The sequence below is a fragment of the Chamaea fasciata genome, unplaced genomic scaffold, assembly GCF_029207755.1.
Source record: "Chamaea fasciata isolate MVZ Bird 193981 ecotype frontalis unplaced genomic scaffold, bChaFas1.0.hap1 SCAF_6, whole genome shotgun sequence".
Classification (NCBI taxonomy): domain Eukaryota; kingdom Metazoa; phylum Chordata; class Aves; order Passeriformes; family Sylviidae; genus Chamaea; species Chamaea fasciata.
The window spans coordinates 72,074,843-72,102,017 of record NW_027094091.1 but is presented as its reverse complement, the minus strand read 5'-3'; the positions used below and the strand labels follow the sequence as shown (position 1 = coordinate 72,102,017).

The 27,175-nt window shown below is 40.3% G+C and overlaps 1 long non-coding RNA gene across 3 annotated transcripts in view; it reads right to left on the bottom strand.

Moving 5' to 3' along the window:
* Positions 1-24,635, bottom strand: part of LOC136290764 (uncharacterized) — a 118,224-nt gene extending 93,589 nt beyond the window's left edge. For all 3 annotated transcript variants that reach the window (XR_010721375.1, XR_010721374.1, XR_010721376.1), the window contains exon 1: positions 24,521-24,635. This is a non-coding gene — a long non-coding RNA (uncharacterized lncRNA). The remainder of the gene's footprint in view (positions 1-24,520) is intronic.
* Between the last annotated feature and the right edge of the window lie 2,540 nt (positions 24,636-27,175).

The window sequence follows — 27,175 nt, the reverse complement described above, 5'->3', positions numbered from 1 at the left end:
ACAATTCCTTAAAGCCCTAAATTATTCCAACTTGGGAACTTAAAAATATCACAAACAACCAAGAACTATTATTCAAATCTTAGTCATTAGAATTTACAGCAAACAGACCAGTTCTGCTATCAGAAATATTGAAAATACAGATAGCCTGCAATTACAAATCTCCTTGGGTTTCTTTCTTCTGCTGAGGTTGTTGAATGACAGACATAAAAGGGTGAATAAAATATTTTCAAGAGTATCTCTCCTCTAAGTTGGAACGGTTGTGGTTAGTCCTCCCATGAGTGAGACTAAAGATCCAAGACACTTATCACAAACCTAAAATCTCACAAGTCCCAATCACACGTTTCATAACGGAGCTTTTCTAGTCAGGGAAAAAAAAGTGGTTGAGAGAAAGGAAAAACAGCTAGTGATATTCTTCTGGTCTTTGCTTGTTGTGTGGAAACCAAAATCTCTAGCTAAGCTCCAGTAGTTTGGAAAGCTGAACGTACCTAATTGAACTTCAGCATGAATCACACTTTCCCAAAGGACTGCCTGGATCCCCAGACTGTCTCAGGCTAAGATTCTCTTCAATGCTTTGAGCAAATCCCATCTGCTCTCAGGAGTCCATTACAACCAAAACCTCAGAGTCCCACGAAACTGTCAAAAATCCCCCATAAGAATGTGTTCTGAAACACTGAGTTCCTAACAAACGGTGCATTCCTCCTTCCCAAGGGTAAATGTAACCATGTTCCAAGCTGGAATGTCTCACAGAGGGCAAGTAAAGGATTACTGTAAAAACGAGCAAGGATTTCCTTTCCCTGCATCCACCTGAAGTGAAAACTCCCCAGTTGTTTCCAGGACAGGTCTGATCCTGCTGCACAGGAGTCAGAGTGACTTCTCCACAGTGGTCACATCATTAATCAGAATGGATTACAACCACTTTTGCAGTCCATCGCATGGCAGCGCCTTGGCATTTATTGCCGTGGTTTTTACAGTACTAATACAAACTCATCTGCTTGCACAACCCTTTCCATTGGTTTTTCCAAAGAGTTAGGGGTTAAGTTTCTACCTGGGGGGTGCAGATGGTTGTTTTGAATGACAAGATTGAAAGGGCAGGCAGTCTGAGGAGCATTAACTCTTTCACCAGGGATCTGAGCCCTGCTGCCAGCTCAGTGGAGAGGTGTGGAATAGGTAGGTGAGTACAGCTCATCTGTACTAACAGCAAGTTACACGCTGCTGCAGTACTGCACTCCCTTCACCAGGAGTTCTCACAGTTCTGGAGATATGATCTGGAAATTAGACGGCAATTTTACAGGTTTTGACACACCCAATTTAAAATACAGAAAATTAGTCTAAGCAGACTACAGACCTTTTGATAATGTTTCTCAGTATCGTATTCGTTAGTTCTAAAAGAAACCCCAAAATTGCTAATTGTGATTACTACTAAGGAATAGGCTGCTGCTCATCTGGTCCATTTTAATCAGTGTCATTAATTATAACTAAATTAGTTTTATCACCTGAAGCCCAATGCTCCCTCTTTGACCTGATATTCAGCATATTAAAGTCCTGTATAGCTATCATAAATACTTTTGAAATTAGGAATGTCAGGCAGATCATTTTTATTCCTGCTGTCTTGAGTCCCTTGACATCATCCCTTACAGATTGCCTTGGTAAGTTTTCTATTCATGAATTTCACTCTCTTCCTACAAATATTTGTCCTGTAATGTTCTCAGTACATCCTTTCAAGAAAAATTGTTAACAAATAGAGGAAATAAATGACACTGGCTTCTTCAAAACTGTAAACTCGTACCTTCATCCAGTTATCCATGATCTGCACGTGTGGAAATGATTATGGTCCACTGCCATGAGATGCAATTTTCAGATCAGAGGCTAACTTCAATTTTAAACATCCTGATGGTAAAGAACTCGCACTATTTCAAGATGCATCTAGTCAATTTGGTGCTTTACGTATAAGAACAAAGAGTTTCATAAAATAAAAAATCCTACTGATACATAAAGTCGATGTGTAAAATCAATGCCATTGGAAGAAGTGAAGTCTGTGTAATTGCTACGATGATAATAATTTTAAAAAAAACCCAAAGAAAATACAAAGAAGATTAGGAGGGACCCGTTAGTCTGTTGGAAAGGCATGGAAACAACATGGTTGTATGACATGTGCCTTATCTTCCCTTAACAAAGGAGAGCTAAAATGAACGTTACAGGAGACGGTTTTACAAAAACCTGCAGGGAAAAACTAGACTGAGGCTAAAATGTGTAAATTGCTGGAAGATTATTCCCAAATACCAAGAAATATTTAAAGCCAAGCTCTGCCACCACTTTTACCGACCAGTAAATCAGTTAAAAGCACTGCTTTTTTTTCTGTTTTAACAAAACTACTCATCATTGAATAAATTCACAGTTACCTAGTAATTCTTAAAAGACTGATTTGCTGCATGTTTAGAAAACGGGATAACATTCAGCCAGGCTACAAACAGGATCAACAAACAGGTCCTGGAGTTAGTAATTCTGTCCCAAACCCCTCCCCACCCACTAAATAAGAATAGTCACCATCAGTTCCAAGAGATTACAAATACCGCTCTGAAACTCTTATTCTGCAGACTCATTTTTTTTTCTTTCACACTCTGCCTAATCTCACGCAGCAACAAATGGAAGCAACTCATCCTATAATAGTCTCACCCACAAGATGGTTTTAGAAGCAGCAAATATGATACAAAAAAAATTGAAGGCAGGAAGTAGACAAGAGCTAAACAAACAATTCCAGTGTCGGGCCGCCTCTGTACTATGCAGAGGACATAATTGAGAGAACAGGCTGGCTGTTCAGATAAGCTCTTTTTCAAAGCTGCTCCTGATTATCCAGTTGAACCTTTTTAGATTATGTCACAGTTGCATACCAATTTCCACAAATGAATGGCCAAGGAGTGTTTCTTTTATTAACCACACAAAAAATCCTCCTTCGCCTACTAGGTTGGATAAGGGGAGAAATGCTTTTGTCTGGAGGAGAAGAATAACAAGGACATGAAGGGAAAGTTTTGTAGCAAAATGAAAGACAAAGAGGGAAGAGGAAAGTGACAGTTTGGAAACTGCCTCCTCATAGAAACTGTGCGGTCAAACTCAGGTAAGGCTTCCAGAGGTGCCCTGAACAGCTGCTTTTCTGGAGTAGAAAAAGATGAAAGACCTCCCCACCTCGCAAAAAATCTGTTTGAAAATGGAAAATTAAGAGGTTTTCTTAATTATTGCCCTGGCAGGATAGGTGTTGCAGTGATAACTCACTCTCACACAACAATCTGCTCTCTCATCCATTTATGAATTCGGCAAGAAACATCATTCCTGACAGGCAAACACAGCGCCCTAATTACCATATAATTTTACAGTTTCATGCATACTGTTGACTTGAAGTGGCACATACATTTATTTAATTTACTTTGCATCACAGCTTCCCTTGGAGATGCATTTGCATAAAGGTGTAAATCTCAAGCAAGAGGCCTAAAATCTTGTGTGCCATGGAGCTGGGCCTCAATTCCTTTGTTAACTTGATCACATTGCTGAAGAGATGACACCTCTCTCTAGGTTACAATGAAACCTACGGTAAATCAAACACACAGGCAGAGAAGCTAAAATTTTATAATGTAAACAATGTTTTTAAATGCTTGAAGAAGTCTTTTTTCTCACCATTAGTTCTTCTAGTACATGAATTTAAGGGATTGGACTGCCTAGAGCTGGGATGGAAGCAAGTCAGTACTGAATCTTTGGCTGAAAATACACAACTAAATTATTTTCTACTTAATTCCCAACTGTCTAAAAGCAAATAGCACTGCACAAGTCTGAAACTGCTTCATTTTCACATCTGGACATCTTCTAATGCAATAAAAATAAAGCTTCCAGCAACTCATGTAATGTTTAACGTACCATTTGTTAAGTGCCGTGCGTTTGACGCTCAAAAATTCTTCCACAATACTCAGAATATACCGTTCAATATCATATAGCACTTAGCCTGCTTAAACAATGCTCTCTAAGCATAAGACAAAAAAAATCAGATGCTTGCACAATCATCTTTCTTGTGCCCAAGCAGTGAAAAAGGCTTGATACTGATATTCAGACTTTGTCACATCATTTTTTACATGCTCCCATTTTCCATAATGAGCTTTTGAGTATCATTATGTCATGACTAAGACAAGCAACTTCTATACTAGCAAAAATAAGTGTAATAAGCTTAGAATTAAAACAGTGAAACTCTCATACATTCCTAAATTTCCTTGTGAGGAAATTTTCTGTACATTCAGATGCAGGATTTTAATAGGGAATTGTACATTAATATTAATATTCCGTTGCATATATATGCATTTTGTGATTAACTAATAAATAACAGGATGGCTTAGAGCAGAAATTAGAAGCACTGCAGTGAATATTTTTTGCAGAAATGGCTCTGCATGAGAACAACAGTGCAATAAATGCTGTCGAACAGCATCTCCTTCAGGGTTCTCCTACTGAAAGCAGTGCCAGGTAATTAAAGGCTGCTAGCTTTTGTCTTCACTCACAAGTAACTGCACCATGAACTGGGTTCTTCATAAATGGCACCAAGAGGTGACAAGGTCCCAGCTGTACAACTCACCCCACTAAAGTGCAGCGGAATGGGTTTCCATTTAGGCTGAGCTGTACGACAGTAAGAGCAGCGGCAATTTAAATTGAGCTGAGCCTCTGAAGGCGAAGATCTGCTTAAACCTAATAAAAGTCTTTGGATCAAGGATCTTTGTTTTTGCAGAGCCAGAGCCGTGCTGAAGGCCCACCTTGGTACAGAGCTCAGATCCCAAGACAAACCCAGGAGGTGGCTGTCACAGGCTGGTGCCACCTCTCTTTTGTCCTTCCATCAGCAGAACTGCAGAAAGGGCTCAGGGACACTTCTCTTGATCTGTTGTCTGGCACGTTGGAAAGAACCGTGAAATGAGTTTCCAGGCAATTTTAATACAGCATTACTATAGGTTGTAAAGGGCTTCGTCTTACTTGGATTAGGCCAGGACCTGTCTGCCTGCCTACATCAAGAAACCCAGGGCAGGTGTTTTGGTCTCTGCAATCACCTGCACACCTCCCTTCAGCCTCACAGGGAGGAACTTGGTCAGGTTATTTCCAGACACACTGGGTGAACTACTGCTCTCCAACATGCCCTTCCCATGCCAAAAACAAAACCAGGGATGTACAAAAGCGATGGTGATGTATTTCCATTGAATCCCAAGACTGTATTTCAGAAAAGCCTCTACTGTGCGGGTTTGTAGCAATTTGATTCAATCAAACGCATTTCCTTCTAAGAGGATCAATGTAACATATCACTTTCACAAACAAAAGAATTAAAGTACTTTATTTTAGTCAATTCTCACTGTTATAAGTTCATTCCTTTTTCATCTTCATTCCTCTCATTCTTTTATAATGTACCTCGATTTTGACAGGAGCATAAAGTAACATTAAGTGTGAGGGGCATTTAAAAACAAACGAAGCAAGACAACAACCACACTGGCAGGGAAAACCTCACTTCCCAAGCCAGAGATGTAACTAGGATGGAAGATGGAAGAAAAACGCATTCATAAAAGAACAAATCTTAAAAACCAGCAATATCTAAGGACACTGTGGTCTAGTACATAAATCCTTACAACTCACTTTTTTCTTATATCTTAAAGAAGGAAAATCCCATTACAATCAAAACTCTTGTCTGTTGTGCAAGAGCCCAGATTAATAACCGAGGTTTTTACTATCACATTTCTTTGGAGCAGACACTTCAAAGTTGTAATCTAAACTCTGCTTTGGAATTGCATAAATTGCCATCAGAGAAATCTCTTTCAACGTGCTCTGTAAAAACACACAGATTCCAGAGAAAGATTTTAACCCTTTGAGATTTTAGCTCAGTACTACTTCTTCCTGCGTACTCTGACATTTGAAGACTGTGTACTGTCTAATTTCGCAATGAAAACTTGCTAATTTACAGCCTGTTGAAACTATTTTTTTCTCTCAAGAAAGGACAGTGGTGTTTTTAGCATCAGTGCAGTGTTATATATATATATATATATGTATAATTGAGCAGCTGGACACGTGACAAAATGGAGCTCTCTGCTTTCCTCCAGTTTCTAACACACTCTTACTACCACACAGTACGCAGCTCTGTTGAACCAGCATGTTTTTTACAAGAAGAAAGGCTTTCCAATGCCAGCCTTGCAAGTGATTTGCAGCTGGTTTTCAACACTTCCCTGGATTTTCAGCTCTTTTGGAAGCCAGGAGAGCTGCCACACAACAGGCAGCTTGTGGCCAAGGGGGAGGCTTATCAGGTACTTGGAAAAATTATGTGTTTCTAAATAGAAAGAAACCAAATCATCACAAAAAATCTAAGCTAAAAAAGAGATGGAAATGCAGGGGTATCAGAGGAAGTGTCACACATCCCTGCCCTGCTTCACTCTCTGCTGTGCACCTGCCTGAGGACAAGATGCATCCTTGTTCTCACTGAAGGTTGTGCTTGATAATCAATTGTTTGAAAGGATCTTTTGGGGCAAAAACAATGACCCAAATATTTTTATCTACCTGGTCAAATCTAATTTTCTATTGAATTTAAAAAAACCCCACCAAGTACACCAACAAGAAAGGGGAGGTAGGAGCACAGAACCCAAATTGCTCCACTGGGTAGTTGAAATTTTTCTGTATAAAACCACTGGTTATGCTTTTCTAGTTACCCTCAGCTAACACTGCAGATGAAGGAAGACAAAAATAGATACGGTACTTATAAAAATGAGCTGCACTCTCACTATTGAAGGCTGTAATCTTCAGGTTTAAACAACTGGAAAACTTTGCTAGGTTTAACAAGGCATCTCCAACTTACTGAAAATTTTCACAAAGAATAGTTTAGGAGCCCAGCACTTCTCAAATCAATCTCTTCTTCAATATCTTTGGTAGAGGTCAAAAGCCATTTTCTCCATTACACTTTGAGTCCATTGCCTCTTGTCCCGTCCCTGGAAACCACTGAGAAAAGCCAAGCTCCAGCTTTATATATCCACAGATTTCCATATTTTGGCGATGCCACCACATTCTGTTACTGTGTATCTTCTAGGATGTGCCACACAGAAGGTTCTGTTAACGAGATCTGTCCCCAACCCTCTCTTCAAAAAGCTAAGCAACACCCCAGTACCGTGGGTGTCCTTGATTCCTATTTGCTTCAGCCCCTCTCATGATTTCTGGTGCCCCTCCACTGTTATCTGGGGAGAAACAACAAAGAAAATTTCCAGTAAAATAATTTTCTAGGGCAGGCTAAAAGGAAGGAACTCTCCAGCCATGGAAAGAGCAGCAAGCAGACTTGATGGAAGTGTGCAAGGAGGCAATGAATGAAAAATCCTCTTTTCACGTACCAGAGAGTGGCATCTTAAGAACTTTGAATATGAGTGAGAACAACATGACAACTGCACTAAAAACCAGAGTCACGGAGAGAACCTGTATGAATGGCTGAGCAACAGCACACAGAGAAAGAATACTCTTGTTTTGAGAGCAAGGAATTATTCTGGCATACAAATGAGCCCACAGAGCAGTGGGCACCACTGAAAACAGCGGGGAAGGTGCCTGACTGGCACTTAGGAGCTACAGGGTACAGTGGAACAAGCTCTGTGGGATTGTGCTGCTATTAAAGGTGAAACGCAGCTTGAGAAATTAAAGGAGATGAAAAAAGAGTCAAATGAAGAAGACATAACAGATATGCAAAATTGTCTTTGTAAAAATGATAACAGTGTGAATTAAAACGAGTGCCAGGTTTTAAATGAATATATTAATGTGGTCTTCGTTGTTCTGGAAGCAAGAGCAGGCAGGATACTGTTCTAACACAATGCAATTGGTGTTGGATTGTAAATAAAAACCACCCGCGGTTCAACAACTTCACAAGAGGACCTCTTTGGCAAATCACAGCTATGTGATATTTCAGGTTGTGACTGCAGAAAAACCACTTTTTAATGGTGATGATAAAACCCCTTTTCAGTAACTGTCCATGAGAAAAGGGAGACAAATAAAATCTGTTAGAGTTTAACTCCAGGCAACAGGAAGAGTTTAAAAGTGAGGGAGACAAAGTAAATGAACAAGGAAAAAGATAAATCAAGACATCACAGAAGGGGTTTAAAATAGACCCAAAATGGCCAATTAACACTTTGTAGAGGCTGAGCAAACACACAGCTTTCAAACGAAATGATTTCTCCATTTAGAATTTTAGTGAGAAAAAAAATTCAAAGTACTCCATAATTTCTAATTAACATGGCTTGGTAATTCCTATTAACTTGTACATAGCATTTAATGCTTGATACAGGCAAGGGTCAGTCCACCTCCACGATGATGTGAAAGTTCAATAATGCAGGCAATATTAGCTTCAATTATAATTATTCATCCTTGTGACTTGCTGTTTTTACTTAGTATATTTACTTATTAGTACAACAAACTTATTTAGAACTTGCAAATTATGACCTCCCTATGCCAGTGACCAGGACTAGGATCAGGGATCAATCTCAGGTACAACAGGAAACTCCTGCAAGGACCTAAAACTCTTTCAGTATTTATTTACCCCTGTGCATCTTGAAGGCCAGATGCATTTGTTACAAAACCACAGTTCTTCAACATCTTCCATCTGATTATCAGCTTAAATTTTTCTCATGCAAGAGTCACAATTACAAATTAAAATACTCAGGGTCTTATAGCTATAAACCCTCCTTATAAAGTAAGGAGGGAAGAAAACATCAATTAATAAGATAATTAGTAAGATAATTAATGAAGGCTAAGTGGAAGCAAAGCAGAGCCACCTTAGAAGGAAAAGAGTGATTTGGGGATGAAGCACAAATCGCACAATTTAGTACAAGGGTTTTTTTAGTACAAAAAAACAAGGGGGAAAATCTCCCACAATCCAAAGACTGACTAACCAGGGAAAAACCAACTATCAATAATAAAGAAAAAACCAAAACTACATTGTCTTCTGATAAATAGTTGATAACCAGTTCATTTATCACCTTATCTCTTATTACCTTCTATTTTAGTAGCTTAAAATAAACCATCAACCCAGTAAATTTGTATATGTCTCAGAACTGGAGAGAGGAAATTTTAATACAGAAATACTGTTCTTTTTTAAAGAGCACTTTTATGCTACTGCATAGAAGTTGCCACTGATTCATGTGGACAGATTTACAGCAAATGAGCTAGTTTTCAAAAATTAACATTATTTGCAAGTGGAACAGCTGTGGGCATGAATACTCAGATACAGAAGACAGGGAATACAGGTAGATTTGCATTTATCTCAAATGTATTTTAGCTGAAGTCTGACTGCAGTGAAAAGCCATGTGCCTTGCAAAAAATTTCTGGAATTGTTGGCTCTAATCCAACCTCAGAGCCAAACAGAACCGGCAGAGCTGTATCTGCTTACTCTTTTGCCCATCGTGGGTGAGATTAAGAAAAATTTGCAGTGCAAAGATAACAAAGCGGCTTCTTACATTTTTATCACGTGGTTTATTTGTCATATTTTAATGGCAAAAACTTCCCCTTCAATGGACGAGCCCTCTTGGTCTATCAGCTAGCAACGTGCAATTTATTTTTTTTCTTCCAGTGCCAACTCCCATTTCCCTTTTTATGAATGCCTCTGGGCAAAACTCAAGAAATACTTGGACTGCAGGGCTCTCCCCTGGAGCAAACCAAGCGCCAGCCATCGCCACACTCGCCCTGTAAGCACTGCAGCCTGGCTTCAGAAGGCAGCAGACCCCACACTGGCTTGATCCTCCTCTCCACTGACGTTTTTGGATTGTCTGTTTAGGCATATTTGGATTTACCAGCCGCAGGATCAACCTGGACCTTTCACGAGCAGCCGTAGAAAGCTCGCAAGGAAGGGACATCCCTTTGGATAAACATGCCAACCCACGGTGATTGGCAGGACGTTTTGGGGAACAAGTTTATATCATCTCTTGCCTTAAAATAAAAATGCATCAAGGTTTAGCGTTCAGGGGAGTCATCAATGGTCTGGTAACAAAGTTTTAAGTACAATCCATAGTTTTCCTATTCCCCCTTCTCTCCAGTCCCGTTTCCTACTGCTTAGGAGCCATCCCACATGTTCCGCTCTCAACATATTCACCTCTTCCTCTTCTATTCCATTTGCTTAAAAAGCCAAGGAAACTGCGCAGAGAAACTTCAGCTCACGGAGCTGTCGTCAGTGTGAGGACTTGAGACAATTAGAAAGGATTTCAGATCTCCTATTCTGTGAGAGCCCCGTGGTGGAAAGACCTTTCCCTTCTCCGTAACCCCCTTGGCAGCAGCGGGCTGAGAAGGGAGCAGGCTCAGTCCCACTGCTGCTCGAACAGTCATGAGCGCAGTGATGGCCCTGCCGGAGAGTGGGCAAGTGTTAATTGGCAAATTAAGGCAGCGCTGCGCTGAGGCGTTGAGGATAAATTGCTGCACTGAATATGCATTTTCAGGGCTTATCGGGAAATGGAGTGGAAGATGGAGAGAAGGCAGCTAGACGTACTGCTGGGGAGGTGGGAGTTACCCAATTTATTTTCTGGTGCGTCTGCAGCAGTCTCGCAGCTCTTGCAAAGCGCTTTGCACTTTCAGGGATATTGTTTAATTAAAGAAGAAACTTTATCTCTGGAAGGTTACTTAATTCCCTCCAAAGAACCGTTGAGTTGAAAAGGCCAGCGCTGGGTAGAACAATCAGGATTAAGCACTAAATGCTTACGTTTAAGGCCATTTACATTCCTGACCGCGGGGAATACAAATTATAAGAATTAGACTAACAATGAAGACTGTTGTTCAAGCTAAAAACAAAGACTGACAGCTCTATTCATTGGCTGCGCTGCTATAACAGGTATGCAATAAGGCTGTTCTCTTAGATGGCCTGAGAATTATTTAATTTAGGTTTTATTCTGGCGCTTGTAATGATTCAAGTGTCCTTGTTCACGATCAGTCATCTACATTTCCAGCCACACAAGTCCAGCTGCCATCACTGACTGCAGTATTTTACACCGGAATTTATGGTATTGCAGTGCTGCTGGAGAAAAAGTAGGTTAAAACCAACAACAACATAAAGCAGTTCCATTTTGAGTTCAGCAAGTTTGGGCCCCCATTGCAGCAGGGAGGTGCAGATGGGATATTGCCTGCTCTTCCTCTAGGCCAAAATGCAAACGCCAGCTGAACACCTTCCCTTGCTCTCTCTTGGCTGCACTTTTTCCAGTTAACGCTAGACAGGGAGAGGCCACTTGTGCATGGATAAAAGCCCCAAAATTTGACAGTGTACCTATGGAAAACTGCTGCATTTGAGACCTGGGAAGTTCAAGACAGCTGGTATGAACCAACACAGCCCCCCAGCCTCCACCAAAAAACAGATCAAAGCTTTTTAATGTGAGTTATTCAAGAAAAAAAATAACATGAATTATTCAATAAAGTGAATTTTCCCCCATAAATGAAATATGCTCTTCTATGATACTTAACTCTCAGATATTAAGCAACACTCTTCATAAAAACTTTGGCATATCGCTTCCTTTTAAATTACATTCAGATTTAGTTGGATGAATTTGTTCATAATTTTAATTTTCTGCCTTTGGGTTACTTCCATCTTCAGATAACAAAACTTATTCTGTGCAAATTTAAAATGTAGTTCAGTACTATTCTGTGAATGAAAAAGCCTGCTAAGACTAGAGTCCTTTTATTTGGTATGATTTGGAAAGAATTCCCATCAAGTTCCAACGTGGATCAGTAATAAACAGTTTCACAGAACTTTTTACCGCGATTTAAATCAGAACTGTGACTCAGCAGACAAAGAAGTCTTTCAGACATCAAATGAAACACAAGGCACAAGAGACATTTGGAAGCTGGAGTTGCTCAGCTCTTTCACAAAGAGTAGGTTTATCTGGAAGATTTAGGCAAGTTGAAAGTCAGACATCTGAAAAAAGTTGACAGCTGCTGCCCTTAATTCTGATGGCAATTGCCACATGTTACATATAGAAATCCTATAAAGGTCACTGCCACGTGAATCAAAGACTGGGGAACATTTGCCAGGCTCACTTTAAAAATGTGGTGTAAAGTTTTCACCCTTGGCGTTTTTTAAAACCTCAGACAAGTGTCCCTTTCTCCTTCTAACTGTCTGTACATTAGAAGTTTCTGAACACACAAGTGATGACAAATAATTTTCAAATGTACCAATTGAATATAAATTGAATAAGTTATGCATATTGTATGACTCAGGGAATGTTCAGGAATATTCCCTGCTAGGCCTAGGGAGTTACTATCACCCTTATTACTCTATAGCTGTTATTAATGGCTTGCGCAAAGTGTTACAAAATGTTAAATATTTTACTTACATTATTTGGCAAAGTGCTGCCAGAAACTCAAAATGCCTCAAGTTCGCCATATGAAAGAATATGAGAACAATTAGAGAATATTAGTTTTTGCTGAAAGCTATTTCCCTCTCATCCTTGCTCAACACTTCTGCTCAGCAAAAAATTATTTCCTTTTTTTTTTGTTTGTTTAAACACAAGTGGATAAAAGAACGGATGCATAATTATATCACACTAAAATTTTGGGGAAAAGTGGAGGGCTGGGGTTATTAAGGACAAAATAGAGCTGCAGCTGGAGTGAGGCTACCAAAGAACTTCCAAAGTAAGGCACAGCCTGCAGATGTAGCATATTTAATCTTTATTCTAAGTAAAGTTACTAATTTTAATATTTATCCCTGTATTGAAGACAAAATTGTGAAACGGGTTTCTTAACCTTCAGGTGAGCTGCCAAAAAAACCTAGAATCACAGAATCATTAGGTTGGAAGAGACCTTCAAGATCATCGAGTCCAACCCAGCCCTAACACCTCAAAAAACCCCTGGCACCGAGTGCCACATGCGGTATTTTTTAAACATATCCAGGGGTGGTGACTCCACCACCTCCCCAGGCGGGCCATTCCAGAATCCCCAAACTGTAGAACCTAGAGGAAATGAAAAAAGCCTCATCCAAACTGGCACTACGTCCACCACCAAACTCCTGGGATTTCCAGCCCTTGATGATATTCCCCGGTTCCCTGCTGTGATCTACACAACCTAAACACAAGTAGAAATCTGGAATAGCTGAGAACTGTCCAGAGGCAGAGCATCTGCCATATGCCACTGCAACACGGAGTCCACGGGCTCCTGGAGTTTCCCACCCGAACTCCACCCACGGCCTGAAGACCTGGTGCAAGAGATCTGCGATTCTTACAGGTAACACCTGAGAGCACTGCAGTTAAAGAGCCACCGATGTGTCTGAGCATTAGATTCCAATGAAGAATTGAATGCAGTGACAGGGAGAATAATCCAGCCTGTCCTTTTGCTTCCAAGGAAAGAAAAACCGTCCGAGGCCAGCACGGCTTCGCAGGTAGCGAGAGCTGTGTCGGGAGTGAGGACACACAGGGACTCACTGAGGTGAAATGCCAGCACAGCCCGTGTCACCCGGTGTCCTACTTCAGCTCCATTACAAGTGACACGGCAGCGCTAGGGGAAGCGCTTCCAGCTCTTAGAGCCACATTAGGAGCTGCTAATCAATTATTTACTGAACAGAGGCAAACAAAAAGGCTTTCACTGCATTCGTGCAGTCATCAAAGGCTCGGCTCCTAAGGCAGCTCCGAGAGCTGGGAAACAAAACACTTGCTCCTTATCTCTGGTTTTGCCACAGAACTACCTTTAGTTGCTTCATTCTGATTTAAGGTTAACAAAAATCTGTAAATCCCTTGCAACTGCATTGTGAAATTACCTTGCTACATAAGAATGTATGGAATATAACCTATGGCTTGTTTCGTTGATGTACAGATTTTGATAACAAAAAATGATTACTCTACAAAAGAAACTTCTATTGCTGAGTTTAACTCCCAAGTACAAACCTCCCAGATGATCTGCCTTCTATTTTTCTGGTTTAAATCCCCGCATTTTTTGCTTAAAAAAAAAAAAAATCAAACTCGTTCACATCTTTATTACACGTTAAGACAATTCAGCACTTCCAGTCCTCACTGCAGCATTCAATCCTTCACTTAAAATCCCCCTGAAGTACAGTGCTCCTTAGGGCAATACATTTCCCGTAGCTGAGTTGTCCTTTGCTTCTCACAAAGCCCCTGCCCAGGGAGGCTGCAGAGGCTTCACCCTCACGGGTTATCCCAGTTACCTGAGTGGGAAAAGCCCAGAACAGCTCATTCTGATGTCAGAGCTGCTCCTGCTGTGAGCAGGGGGCCAGGCTAAAGATCTCCTCAGATCCCTTCCACCTCGGATTAACCCATATTTAGCAGAACAGATACCTCATTTCCCTCCCAATTTCCACTTGGCTACGGTCTGTGAGAAACTTGGGACACACAAGCAGTGCACCGAACACTTTGTAGGCAGTAACAAACAACTCTCTGGTGGATTCCAACCAGGAAAATATTCGTGCCAGATACTAAAATAAACTTCAAAAAACAACCCCCAAAACAACAGGGAAACACAAACATCTTTTTTTTTTCAATCAATTAAAAAAACAACTTTAAAAGAGTCATAAAAAATTTAATGGCAAAACCCGTGGAGGATAATGCAACATAAGTGTTCACAGGATGCAATTTCTAGAATGGTAAGAAGCCCCCAAACTAGAAATGTTAGGTACAGCACATCATGAACAACACAATGGAAGGAAAAAGGAGTTATTTTGTTTAAGCACTACCGTTTCTCACCTATATTTATCCATAATCACTGACTGCTGTTATTTTCTAAATCTTTTTTTTTTTTACAAAAGGAAAATTGGCACCCAGTTCTTGACTTTTAGAAACAGGATAGTAATTTGTTAAATACCAATTATTTCCAATTCTTCTTACATAACGCCTATAGATAAATGTCAACCAAAGGAGCAGAATGGACAAAAATGCACATTTTGGCTTCTAATATATATAAATTCCTGGATGCTTTAGATCCTAGCTAATGGATTTCTCTTTTTATGTGTTTATTCCACTTGGCTTTCTTGCATTCCTTCTTTCCACAAGGATATGTAAAGGTCCTCTGCAGCAGGAGAAAAGAACGAGGCTGACAATCCACAGAGTCAGCAAACATCTCTGGACTGGCACAGAGGAATGGATTTTCTAACTCTGTGGAAAACAGAGGATATATACAGCCTCTATTTTACCTCTCTAGAATCCCAGCACTCTGAACTAGAAAGCCAGCCCTTCAAAAAATGCATATTTAGGTATTTGAAAGCATCACACTTTTGCCATCTGTTCCTCCTCTACCTCTCGATTTGAAGGCTTAGAGACCCACCTTGCCCTTCCAAAACAATTTGTATCTAGTGCTCCCAAAGCTGGAGATTAATAAACACACTTGCTGAACTCTCTCAGTTAGGAATAACATAATTAAGCTGAGCTGGACCACTCGCAGTAATTTAATTTACAGGCATGTCAGAGTTCTGCTTGACTCACGCGAGTTCAATGGATTTATGCTGAACTTCTGAAGCACTGATTAGCTGGAGCAATCATGAGAACCTTTTGGCTGGCAGGAAAGTCTTACCCCAGACAAAGCAATAGAAATCCAATAGTGACCTGGCGAAGACACGGTACACGAAAGGTAATGCATTTAAAAACGTGTGGCATTTGGCCAGAAGAGAATTATACACCACTGCTGCTTCTCATAACAATCAGCCTTATTCCCAAACCTGGAATTGCCATTGTTATTGCAGGCAGCATCCACGTTGGAAATCTGCATCACTTGAATTTCAGAACCTTAATGAATTTTGACCACCTTAAATTTGCAAGAGCCACGTCTGCAAGCAGCCCGAGATGTGTGTACTCACCCATTTCAAGAGATGCATTTTTAATTGCCTCACTCTTCCTCAGGCATGGAAGAAGGTTACAAGTATTGCTTTGGACTAAGTTGTTGCTTTTCCATGATACAATAAGACACCGAACATCAAGTACTTCATTACAAAATTAGCAGACAATGTCAAACATGGGGTAGACTAATGACTGGCATTGAAGCAATGGGCTATTTAAGAATTATATATGTCAATTCCCAGCAAAGCTGAGAAATTCAGGGCTACACTGTAGCAGGAGTCCAGAAATGGAGAAATAAAGGATAAAACCAGAGGAGAAGAACAAGAAAACACAACCCCCCCAAAAAATATCTTCCCTGCCCCAGAAGACTACTCTGCTTAAGTGTGTTTATGACTGAATACATATCTCATACACATTTTATACATTTATACATTTTATTTAGGCAGAAGCCCAGAGGGTTGCTTTCTGAATTAAAGAAGTTTTGCTACCATCCTCCCCACCCAAAGAAAATAGAGAGTGGGCGGACTTTTCCTCGACAACAGCCTGGACAAGGATTTTTGGGCTCCCCTCTAATTCAGGGGTTTTAAGGACTCCTGCTTTTGTTTGATAAGAATACAGTATGACCTCCTGGATTGCAGGTAGAAGAAAAAGTTATCTGAAACAGTGATAGGAAAGCAGAATTCATTCCTCCATAGTCTTCCATTTTCCATTCTTCCATTTTTAAGTAATTAAATAAAGTAGCCTTTACAAACAATTAGGACTTCCTGATCCTAACTGCTGTACAAGCAAAAAGACATTTATGCTTGTGATTTCATAATCCAGAGTTATTTCATAGTGCTTTCTATGAGGTGCTTCAAATGATCCACTTCCAGACAGAACCAGGATCGCCTTATGAGGATTAAGTCTCAGTCGTTGAAAAGTGCCTCTTTGCCATAACCTCATTTAAATCTTAGCCAGGGAGAAGGGAAAGTACCTTCCCACTAAATGCCTTTGTGACAGTTTGTGTAACAAAACATGAATTCTCTTTTGTCCCTTTCTTTTCAATCTAGTTAATTACTCTTGTAGATTTTATCTGCTCACATACAGAGAGAAGCATTACAGACTTCTCAAACAACTCAGCAGGGTAAATGATGTATTTTGCTAGCGAAAAAGACTTTGACAAATGTCAGTCACATCCTGAATACCACTTCAATAGAAGCCTGAAAGCTCCAGATACAAATGTCATCATAGTTAGATACTCAGCATTTTCCTATCACTCACGGACAAGCATTTTATTGGCACTTCTACAACCAAGTAGGCCGTAATCCACATAATTGTGTGCATTTGTTTTTAAGTAGATATATTAGATAGTCAGAGAATGACAGGGAAAACTCAGTTGTTCCACGTTGCAAGTACTAATTCTATTTTTCTCTTTTCTTGTACAAGTTTTTTCTCCTATAAACTAAGCCTCAGATCACAAGTCTATTACAGCCTAAATACACACTCAAGTTGTCATAGTAGGTTGGAGTAGCAGAACACACAGGTTGTTATTTTCCATGCCTATTTCTTTTTCCTTCCTCTGTCTCCCAGGGAGCCCAGCCCAGGAGGGCTTCTGTCACCTGGCTCGACAGTGCCTCTGACAGACAAGTGCAATCAACTCTGAATACGTATCAACAAGAACAATTTGATTTTCTTTCGGAGATAAAAATAGGAATGTGATTGCTAAGCATGACACAGTAATGAAATAATCTAATTAGGTATCATACATGCCAAAGAGCATAATTAATTTTCTCGGAGACTTGCTTAAGATTACTGTTGTCCTTATACAGCCAAAACACCAGCAGCAGACTCTGTATCCCAGCTGGATGATCACAAGTTTGCAGTATGCTGCACTTACCATTCCTTGTACTGGCAGCCCAATAAGATTATTGACATATTTTCCAAGCATATTCTGAAGTCAAACAACTAAAGGCAGCAGCAGGTTTCACACAGCTCTTGAACAGCTGCCATCCAGATGCATACAGGAGACCACCATGCTTTGGCCTTTCAAAAAATAAGTCTTACTGAATCTATAATTTTTAATTCTCACAATTTTATCCTGTTTTATAGAGTCACCACAGACAATGGCATTTCCCCAAGGCAAGTATAAAAAGATGAAGCAGGGCACCCTCAAAAATGCACATCCTCACAGACAACAAATCTGTGCTAGACACATAGATAAAACAACATCTGAACTGATACAACCCTTCACCCTTTGGCACCCTCAGAGGACAAACATCATCTTGGATCAAGCCTGCAGAACTGAAATTCAAGGAGGAGTTCACAGAGAATGGTTACAATTAGCTTGCAGCTCACTGCTCACAAAATTACTACTATACATATTTCTGGGGTAAAATTCAGCACAGTACAGGGTGAAAACTGGCAAGCAGTTTTGGCAATGAAGGTGTTAAAGAAAGACACAGCATTTAAAGAATTTTAACAGAAACGAAAGAAATCACATGTAGATTGTGTTTCTGTAAAACACTCACCCAAGGACAAGGATTTAACCTGATTTAGTGTAGCTCGAGGATCAATCTGTGCTAATGTATTATTCTGTCACCACAGATTGGTGGATTGATCACATCTTGAGCTGAGCTTTACTCGCCAGCGAGCCCCCAGTCTTCTGTCCAATTGGTTTCTGTGGCACACAGTCACTGAGCACTAACCAGATGTGATCCATATCCCCTGCAGTGCCACAGCTCCCGTTTTTAGCCTGCTCTGGACTTCATCAGTGACAAATCACAGTCAGCGCCACTTGGCACTGATGGCCTGAGTGGGGCACCAGGCAAAGCACATCTAGCAAGGGTGGCTCAAATGACACACCCTCATAATGGGATATTGGTGAACTTCCCGGGAAGTTCTGCTCCAGCACAAGGAAAAGGCCTTTGCCAGAGGAGTCATGCAAGAAAAGTGTTACTTGCATGCTCAGGTTCTGCAGGCCCAGCTTTTTTTACTGCTACTGCTCTAAAAATATCTATTATCATAAGTGTGGTTAATTACACTGTATCTCAAACCCATAGCCAGAACCACAAGAGAAAAATGCCTTGTTAATAGGGTATTTCATCATTATGTAATTCAGAAAAGATCTAAATGGGAGCTACCAGGCTGCACTTTACAACAGGTACAAAGGGGTGATGATAGTGGAAAGGGAGAGGAGCTGCAGAACAGAGACAATAAAGTTATTTAGCTGCCAGGCTGCTTCTCGGCATCTGTCCACAGCGTCCCAAACTCAATCTGCTCCAAGAATTGGATCTTGGATCTGCTACAACAGGATCTTGATGTGGCTTTTGCTTTGGCCGTGCCACTCCGAGGCTTACTGTGGTTGTTATTTTGAGTTACAGAATGCAAGGGCAGGCACGGCAGCATCTTTCCTCAAGCTACTTGGAATCGCAATGGAGCTCTTGCTGCAGCTGAAGCAGCAGTGGGCTTGTGGAGAAAGGGCTTTGGTGACCTAATTGAAGCATCTTCAATTAGCTGAAATCCCAAAGCTGAGTGGTTCAGAATGACAAAGCTGGATTGAGAACAATTTTGTCAGAAACACCTTTTTTTGGTTTATTTTTTCCCCTCTTTTATCCAAGAGTGGGATAAAGTGATCCTTTCAAAATGCTAGGGCTTCAGTGCTATGGGAGGGTTTCACTGGGGAAGTGATACTCAAGGTACTCTGAAACTGTAAGAGGGGAAAAAAGGCAAAGAGAAAGTAACAGCTTTCAGCCATCCAAGATTAATCTATAGGTTAGTTACAATAAACACCAGAATGAAATTGTAATCTTAAATGCAATTCTCGAGCAGTGTCTGTACAAGGGCCCCCAGAGTGGGACACAGAGCATCTCTCATGTGGTGAGCATCACGCTCCAGCACCTGACTGGTCACTGAAACTGCTCTTCCCTAGGATTCCCTGTGGAGAGCTGAGTCCCTCTGGGGCAGCAGCAGCACAGCTCAGCGTGATCCCAGTCTGTACTTAGCCCCAAGGCTGGTTAGGTGGACATGGAGCTCAGGGCTTCAGGCTCAGGAGATTGCTTTGGGAGAGTGACAAGGAAATGGAAACCTGTGCTTGGAAAAGACTTAGAGAAATGTCAATTAAAAATCATCACCCAAATCAACCAGCACCCCTACTAAAGTCTTAAATGTGCCCTTCTAAAACCATATTTGTATTCTTGGGTTTTAATAAGATGAACTTATTTTTGATCAACATTTTCATAAGCTCCTCAATTGTCTTTTTCCTTCCAAATGTCTTTTTAAATCCAGATCACCACAGACCTCACGTCCTACTATGATAATTAGGTCGATTATTTTCCCAGTCACTCAATTCATCTGCCCTCAAATATGAAAGGTAACTCAGCTGTTATGGCACCATATACACCACAGTGGTGAGTGGCATCACCTAAATGGAACTAAATTTAATTTAAAAGAGCCAGCAGCAGAGCCAGGCACAGAGGATGACCTGCAATGCTGGAATTAATGGACTCTGGCTCTCTCACCACAACCAAATCCAAGTATTCCAGCAGCCCAGCATTCCCATCTTCCAGCCACACAATGCTGGTTTCAGGGGATGAGCTGGCAGTAAACTACACAGGGGCTGAAGAGCCCAGGAAAATAGCTGCTGACTACTAATCATGTCATCATCACAAACTCCTCCTAATTCCAGTAAAAACCACCAAAAATTCTAAAAATTAATATAGGCGAAGTTGAATTAATTTTTGCTGCCTCCCTCCTTTTCTCAATTGAAGAGCCTTCAGAAGCCTGCTCTGTGTCAGCTGAAACCACTTGTGTTCCCTTCTAATTTTTGGTGATGTCTCCAGGAACAAATCAAGATGTAAAAAGTCCAGTTCAGCAGTAACACACTGAATGGCCAAACAATGCAATTACAAAGCCTTTGTCCCTCCTAATTTGTGTGTGATGCGAAATGAAATTGAACCTTACATACAATAAACATATTTTTATGTTTCACATTCCTTTTCATGAACGAAACAAAAAAATAATGTAAGGATTCATACAAAACTGCTGATGGAGAAGACAACCAACCACCACACCATTAGCCCTTGCATCTTATGTTTGCAAATAAAACATGCTGTGTAGAAGTGATTGCCTTGGAAGTTATTGGTACATTTGAATGCAAACTACCAAACCATGAAAAATGAGGCATCCATTTGCTATAAAAATAAATTAGGAGGCAATGCTTTGCTGGCAAAGCCATTTGAGTACCACAGTTCATAACTATTCATGGTACCATTAACAGATGTCTTTGCTTGTACTGTGAGCAGCCTTATGATATTGTCATATTCAGCAGTACTTTATATTTAAAGTGAGTGCAAGCAACTTTGTTTTAGGATATAATAAAACCTTGCCTGATGCAGAAATCCCCTGGGAAATTATACAATAATGTTACCTACATAACTAATTTTCTTCTTATGAAATCATGATTCCCACTACACTTTTAGAGCTATTCCAAGTATTGTTTAACATCACCATTTCCATGTTAATATCTCAATAAATCACAGAAATACAATACTTCATATGAAAAGTGAGCCATACATTCGGGACCATAAGTTCTCCTTTTCTAAATTAAAAGGGGAATGAAATTGATGCTGAATGTATTGTATGTTGTTAGTAGGGTAGTAAAAGCACCCAAAGATTCCTAACATAGCAAGCCTACACACCGTGCACACACACTCTCACCAGATATTGGGGAATATTGCTCAAGGATTTCACTCTGTGCAGGAGAACTGGGGAGCTGGAAAAACAACCCACAGCACTGGTCCCTCAGGGGTTACTCGCAACTGAAAGCAAACACTTAACCCAAATGGACTTCCCACCTTGAAGGCACTTGTGAGACTGCGATTTGATCTTTTGAAGAAGGATTATTTGGAATCAGTACTGGAGCAAAGGCACACCAGATCTCACAGGCTTCTTAAAAAGTATTTAAATAATGGTGAAGGATTTCATGTCTTGTGTCTCAACCACAACTACGGTGAAGTACTCCTCATTTAAATGTCAAACCATGTTGTTGGCTACACTCACCCCGTTCCTGCATCCATCTGTGTGTAACTTTTATACCGTTAAAACAAAGTCTTCAGCAGGGATTCATTGTCCCCCACCCCCTTCAGACCCTCACTGTAACTCCTATTCGCTTCATGTAGATTTGTAGTTAAATCTTAACTTCTACCCTTTCTCTACAGCTCCTAGTCAATGTTCCATTCACCAGTGCTGTTTTCCAGGCAGGATTCAGCTGGGGAAGGCTTTGAACAAATATGTAAGGGAAAGAAGAGCTGTACATACATAAAGGAAACGGAATATGATATGCAGTCATTTAGGCTTTGTTTCAGTTTTGTTTAAAATACTTTCCCAGCCCTGTGTACTCTGCTGATCACCTCTGTGCTGAGATGTGCTAACACAAGCCCATCACAGCCACCTCGTTAGCTTGCAGTGGGACACCATCTTTCAATTCTGGACTTTTTAAATAACAGTCAGAAGCCTAAGTGATAGCTTTCATTTCCACAGTAAGAAGAAAACGCTCCAGTTAGTGTGATAATTATGACTAAATGTTAGATGGGTGATTATTGCCATGAGCAGGGAGAAACACTATCTTTAACCAATGTATAATGCCTGTAGACAGTGTTTCTTGCTATTTCCATAAACCATCCTGTTTATTTCTCCATAGTGATTTTCAAAAGACTACAGAAGTGGGAAAGCAGCCATAAAACCAGATCTGGTGGAGACAGGGGTGGGCACAGCTGTGAGTGCCCAAGCCTGAGCCTTCCTGGGGCTCCCAATCCACAGGCAGACGGTGTCTGGGTGGGGGTCCCCAGTGAGGAGTCTCAGGAAAATTACAGCATTTTAGTGCTTTCTCTGACAAGCCAAGACAGTTGGCACCCTTCTCCACAAAGAGCTCTTATTCCTTGGCTGTGTAAATTCTCAGTGGCAGTTTGGCAAGGAATTTTGTCCAAATGCTTTCCGGTTAAACCAAGCAGGCTGTGGCAACTGGCATCAGGCTTGGCAGCTGCCTGAAAGAACTCTCAAAGCTTCACATAATTTCTCTTTCCATCAACTATTTTAAGAACCCTTCCCCACACATATTTACCCCTGTGAATACTAATTAAATTATTGCATATTCTATTTGATGGTATACTAATTATGGTGTCAGGCAAAGGCATATTGATACATACCAATGAGGGTGTCAGGCTTACTGGCTGCTTTTTTGAAGCTTTGAAAGGTCTTGATGTCATTCACACCAGCTGAGGGATTTTTTGAAATTAGGGAAGCTTTTTCTTGTGTGTGTTAAAACAATTTCTCACCTAGCTAGAGCATCACATCTTGTGAAATGGCAGATTTAAGTCGGACACAGGGGTGCAGCCAGAAAAGTGGGGAACTGCGAGGCCTTTAGCAACCTGCCAACATCCTGCACCAACCAAAGTTGTTTCCCTTTTCTCTCTCCCTGTATGCCTTAATTTTCTGCCTGGAATCAGGCTGGATAAATTTGACCACGTGTATTGGTTCTTATTTAAGTAAGAGAAAGCAGCACATTATCTATAGTTACCTACACAGAAGTGTCACAAAGCAAAATCAACAGTGCTAACTGGACAAAAGCCACGAGGCACAAGTAAACCTGCCCCTAAAGCTCCCCAAATCTCACAGAAGGGACATTTAAGTACACATTTAACATCAAACTTACAATAGTCACAGTGTGAAATCTTAGACATATTGGTCTGGATCTAATATTTATACCTTAACAAATATTTTAGGGTAAGAAATATATCTTCACTGAAAAAAAAAAATGAATCACAAATATGTTGTTTCTGCCTTACACATGAGTACCACAAGTGAAATTTGACCAGAAAAACCACACCCTGTCTCCAGGTTTATTTTCATTTTCCATGGAAATTGTCTGAAACACTATGACTATGCATCTCCATAATCCAATTCATCAGCATAAACCTTATTTATAAAAATAATTCGCTGATGAATACAGCCCAAGGAACAACCATTACCTGAGGGGAAAAAAAAGGATTAAAAAAAAAAAAATGACACAAGAACCTAGGTGAAAATTTCAAAATCAAAATAAGTGGTTAACCTCAGTTGGTAAGAGTAGAAAAAAAGTAAAAAGAGTAGTCAGGCAGATTACTCAGAGGTGTAAATATGTATTTACATTTGACCTCAAAATTATTCAGAATTAGAGATGCAAGAAACATGCCAAAAAAAGGAGGATACATTTGAAGCAGGATGAGAACTATTACTCTCAAACCAAGCAAATACTACCCTTGATATTAAAATGAATGTCAAACTCTTTAAGCTGTTATTTTCTACTCCAAATTTATAGCCTCAAATCCCAGTTTGTATGCACTTCTAGGGACCAGGTATTCTTTTCCCACCGGCTGTTTTCCCCATATTATTTCTCTTTTCCTTATGCCATTTTACCTACTCTTGGGCAGGTTTATCACTTCACAATGCCTCAAAATTTTGTCTTGCTTTCTGTAGCCCTTTCCTTTACACACACCTGAGGCCAGCAACCATGAACCACACTTACTGACTTGTCTATTTAATGGAATTATTTCACCTTCCTATCTTTTCACCCCTCTGACTGCTCTGTTTTCTGGTAGCTATATGTCCCAAGACATAGATAATCATTTGCAGAAGGTCATCTGTTGATCATCTGAATTTAACAAGCAGATATTTTCCCACTCAGTACATTTGTAGCTCAGCTAAAAAACTCAGCAGGTTAAGAACTTACTTACCTCTTTCTGGAGCCAGGAAAACACACTCCCTCAGACAAATCAAGTAGCCAAGGCATTCCTAAGCCAAGACTTCTCTGGAAAAAGCACATTGCAGGGCTGCTCTTCAAAGCCAGAAAGAAACTAAATCAACAACCATAGAGAGCTTTTACACACCTGATACTTGTATGAGTCAGTGAAGAGCTACAGCTGGCTCCAATTCTGTAGTGTTTAAAAAAAAATCAAAGCAAAATGAGAGACAGCAGGAAGTTGTTTCAGAAACTGAGAGTAAAAGAAGTATTTCTCTGAAATAACCTTCACATGGGCTCGCTGTGCCTCCTCTCACCTGGAAGAGGCATTCATGACAGTGTTCCTTCCATGTGCATCTGTCTTTGATGACCACAGGGATTTGGAAGCTGTTCTGCCCACTCACTTTCTGCTGCTTTTTATTGGAACAAATTCACATTTGTGCCAAACAAGGAAGCACTCACCTGCCCACCAGCCTTTCCCAAGGTGAAATCTAAATTAAACAGGAGAAACATGTACTGTGGGAAACTAACCCTTCTTCTGGAGCACCACACCATAGAGAGAGGGGAGGAGAGACTGGAAAAGGGAAAAGAAAGGTAGAAAACGGAAGAGAAAGGTTATTTCCACTTCTCTTTCTAAAAACGTACTTTAGGTCTCTATTGATACAAAATTTCCTGTAGCCTCTAGGGGAATGTCTCTTATAATTCTTCCCTACCTACAAAGTTCAGAGTCATGGCACATCATGTTGATAAATATCTATGCAACATACGATTGAGGAGTAATAATTTAATTGTAACACATTAATCTGGATCTATTAGAAGACACTTGTAATAGAAGTGCTAATTTGCACTATTAGATCGATTAATCTGGATCTAATAGTTTAAATCTTCTTAATAAACATACCCTAGGGCCAGCCACAAGCCCCACAACTTATTTTAAATTGCTATGTGACATTTTGTAAACACAATTATCACTCCTTATTTCAGTTGCTGACTTGGTTGAACAGGCAGAGTTGGCAATTTATCATTGGTGTGCCGTAGTATTCTGGAAATCATTGTTACAGATCTGCTCTTGACTGATGGTGTAAGAAATCATTTCCTCTGTAATCAACATGAAAGATTAACCAAAACATGTTCATCTACTACATTATGCATCCTGTAGGGGAGAAAAATCTAACATCATGGCCCTTTACCTTGCTATTCAGGTGTTAACTGAGCTTCTAAATAAACTTTTCAACAGAGGTCAGAACATTTTGCTCTGATAGATCTGAGGTTCTAATCCTGCATGATCTGAAACCTTATCATTCTGCGTTTAGCAGCTTGGAATTCCTCTCAATCATGATACCCATGGAAGAGGGTCATCCAAATTCTGTTTATGACTATAGCCATAGAGGTGTCTAGTTATGCTGGCACCAATTTTTGCTGTCTCTTATCCTTTCAAGTTCTTTGAAAACCTCTAAATCAGGGCTGCTGCTTGTCTTTTATGAAGAACAAAAGAGATGCAAAGTTATTGCAAATAATCTAAGGTTTTACTCTATTGCTGTTGTATCCAGGTCCTTCTGATGCTTAAAATTTATCAGTAGTAGTTGATTAAACGTTTTTTACCTCACTCAGGTGAGAATGCAGCAAACTCTGTTGGTATTTCCTTGCTAAATCTTGGGTTTTAGAGGTTTATTACTCCATTATCTTATATCTCACTGAACTCATTTATAATAATAGGGGATTATGCCTGAAACTTAATTAGTTCAGTTTTTATTGATAACACTTGCTAGCAGGCCCCTAGTTGCTACTCTACAGATAAAGAAAATACACACTGGCAACTCCAAAGAGAAAACATTTTCAAAACAAAATTCTATCTAGCAGCACAGAAAAAACAATCAGAATATCCTTGAAAAGGCCTGAAGTCTCTTTTTGGGGCAAAGATGCAAAATGAAGCAGCGATTGCAAATTGAGTGTGCTAGTGAGGTATCTCTAGAGCCTCTGGTAGGAGATTCCCAGCTGTCACTTCCTGGCAGAAAGCAGGATCAGTTCCTCTGGGGAAGACAGGCATCACTTCCCAGGAGATGTTATGCACTGAGATTACACATGACATCCATGAGGCTGTAACAAGCCCGGATTCATCTAAGCCAAAGCAACTGACAGAGAAACAAATGTGCATTTGCTCTAAATGTACTATTTTACTTCTCCATAAAACATGACAACAAATATATGTTGGATCAAAATAAACCCAACTGATGAGGCTGACACCTCGAAAATGTATGGTCTGCCGTGTGAACAGAGCTCTGGAGCTATAGGAGTGACTTCTTCCTTTTGGCAATATAAAGGGTTGTGCACGTAGCCAATAACTGGGGATCACTTCCCCACTGCTACAGGGGTGTTTCAGCTCCTGTCTCAGCAGTAAAAATCTGCATACTCTCCTGAAGGTGCTCTGAGTGCAAGGAATCAGAAGAAAAACTCACATTTCAGATGGGGAAGATGCACTTACAGTGCAGAATTTCACCATGCTTAGACCAATATTTCCTCTTATAAGCTGCTTAGGAAGGGAATAGAGAGAAAGCATCAGTGTCTGCTGGATGAAGAAGTTTATCAGGCAGGAGTATAATGCAACTTATGAAAATAAAATACAAAATATGGTTAAATACCCATAAATACT